General features: G+C 32.1%; 1 protein-coding gene across 1 annotated transcript in view; it reads left to right on the top strand.

The window, feature by feature from the left end:
* The window catches only part of LOC108690500 (regulating synaptic membrane exocytosis protein 1), a 124,697-nt gene that overhangs the window by 64,357 nt on the left and 57,246 nt on the right, over positions 1–3,094 (top strand). The gene's annotated exons all lie outside the window — the stretch shown is intronic.

A 3,094-nucleotide genomic window follows, 5' to 3' on the forward strand; every position in this document is an offset into this window, starting at 1 on the left:
TATCTTCTATATTATATTAGGAATAATTATCTATTTAAATTATCCGTTCATATTTTTCAATCTTATTCTTATAATAGTATCATCATTTCACCTTTAAAGAACATTACTTGAGAATAATATTTGAAAAGAAATTCAAATAAAACTATTAATAAAAATTTCAAAAACAAAATGACGTAATAGAAAATTTAAATGTCAAGATTAACTCACAGCAGAGCAAAAGATCCAGAGTTCTATCTAACAACAGTTAATTATAATAAGAATAATGATGTTTCTCGAGAAGACAACCGTATTTCATAAAATAATCGCTCACTAAAGGAGTGCAACAGGTTCGGAAAGCTTGGTGTGATGGTAATCGAGAGATTAACGAATCGCGAAGTACTTTGATAGGATCCGAGTTAATCAGTAATCGGGGCTACGACACCATTAATCTTTCACTACTCTTCGGAGAATTCCATCTCTCTTTGTCATCCTTTTACACGCCACTTCCTCTCTTTGTTATATTCTCTCTTTTATATTCTCGCTTTGTGTTTATCCTCCTCTTCTGTTGCCATTTCACACCTTCACATCTTTTAGACTCTTTGTGACTATTCCACTATATGATGTTCCACATATCGTTTACATTTACATATTCAATGAATTATGTATTATCGTTTGTATCTACACCCACTTATACATAATTTATTCCAAGAATGATTAAATCCAAGATTACGTCGTATAGTTTTAATTAAAAAGAAAAGAATAAAACTAAATCTAGATTTTGAGAAAAATCGTTTAATAACATGGTTATGTTGCTTGACTTATTATCGTTTCACATATCATCCGATCTCATCGACATCATACTATACAACATGTTTGTCAATGTGGTGCTACCGCATCACACGAAGGTTGTCAATGCAACCAACCGTTTGCTCCAAATGGGTGACAGCTTACAGTTATATCAACCGTTATATAATAGCTACTGCTTCAGCGTGCATATGCGTTAGGTAAATAGCCAGGTAAATGAGCGGAGATGAGAGAGACAGAAGCGGCAACGGCTCTAAGCCTGCACTCGACGAGTAGTAGGCGTGCGATTGACGTTTAATTATTCGTTGCGCATTCGGACGCTTCGTTTCCTCTATAACACATATCCGAGTGAGTTTTCGTCGTTTCTCCGTTTTGACACGGTGACACACAGCAAGGGTTACCGGAGAAATTTGTACCGATTATGTTTTCGCCAACGTAATTACAACGAATTAATTCAAACAGATTGTCCGAGATTAACAGAATTTCAACAACGTAAAAGAGTTTTCAATATATCGCTAATATTCTAATTAAATTATTAATCAATTATTAATCATTTTTGTAAAGATCTTTTGATAAATTATATGTTAAGTTATAAGGTCAAGATTAAGTCTTATTGTGGATGTTTCCTGTCTGCAATGGCGGATAATTTCAATCGATTCCTGCGTCGCCTTCTGTTATTTACATATATTTGTCAGCCTCGCGAATTTCGCATCGTTATACAATTATTGCGAGCACTGTAATCAAATATTAATATATACGCTAATATTTAGAACAGTTAATGCATTTATTTAATAATATGAAATTCCCGTCCGTGACCGCACCGTAGTAGAATTTATGACTATTACAATTCCAGTTTCATAATAGTTCCAGTTTCGTCGTATTACTCGCATTATTTGTTTAAAATAAATATACAAGTAATTTTTTAAATTTTATTTCATAAAATAAACAAGTTAAAATTTAAGATGATATATTAAATATAATTTTATCGATATAACAGATAATTCAACATCGAGTCAACATTGATTAGATGTGAAATTATTAATCTGCATTCCACGAAAATAATTGGTTTTCACTGCTGCTGCTTATATTACGTAAAGATTATTTATACGTAATCAAATTCCATTTAATTGACTTGTAATAAATAATTGTAATTTCAATTACAAAGTTAATACGATTATTAAGTAAAATAAAAATCTTTTAATTTATCAGTCATTTATTAATAATATGTATAAACAACTTCCAAAACATTTCTGAAATTTTTAAATTAATCTTTATCTAATTTAGTAGATGCGTTTTGTTTTTACAGTCTTTCAATCGCTTATTATTGTATGTACAATTACGATTATGTAAAAACAAAGCTTTCGCAGATTGCTAATACATTTGATAAATGTATATTACTCCCTATAGTACCATTTATATATTGTTTTATCCTTTCGCATGGAACAACACCTACTAATCATACACACATACACGGTATTATCAACAACTAATCTATTATAACTATACAGAAAGCACAATAACGATGGTACCACTTCTCGATTCGTGCAATTCCAAGAGAAAGCCATTAAGCGCGATGATACGTAATACACGTACTAGATGCAATTGTAATTCCAAGCCACAATTTCGCAATGACAGCTTCTCCATGAATGATGACAAGGCAATAACTCGCGGGAGGATAAACAAATACGGATGTAACATCTGTATTGTACTCTCATTGTATCTACAACCGAATTAATAGGAAATAAGATGATTAAAAAAATCCCATAAATTAATTGGAATTATTATTAAATACTTTATATTTTATATTTTATATTTTATATTTTATTTGATATTTATTAAAATAGAAAGACGACCAATAAGCAGTATCTTAAAAGTTATATATCTTTGTTTGTTCAATTTTCAATGTAAAAACTAAATCAATACTAGCAGTAAAAATTCAACACGAGAATAAAAATCGGATATTTTCTCTGCAAAAACGTTTCTATCTTTTCAAACCATAGTAGAACTCGACAAACAGACATTCAACGAAAACCGCGAATATGAAAAGCCATAGGTTTGAACGTTTCATAAATAGTAACGGTGTTGTAGCGCGTGAGAAAGACCTGTCGTCGCCGCGCACGAATCCAAATTGCAGTTGCCGGCATTTGCACACATCTATCTTCAAATAATAGCTTTTCGTGCAAATCACAGGACACCACGGATGCAGCTGTGCTCTCAGCAAGGTACGCCGATATTCGGACGCGATCGATCGACTCTCTCTCTCTCTCTCTCTCTCTCTCTCTCTCTCTCTCTCTCTCTCTCTCTCTCTCTC

The sequence above is a fragment of the Atta colombica genome, unplaced genomic scaffold, assembly GCF_001594045.1.
Source record: "Atta colombica isolate Treedump-2 unplaced genomic scaffold, Acol1.0 scaffold33, whole genome shotgun sequence".
NCBI classification, from domain to species: Eukaryota; Metazoa; Arthropoda; class Insecta; order Hymenoptera; family Formicidae; genus Atta; species Atta colombica.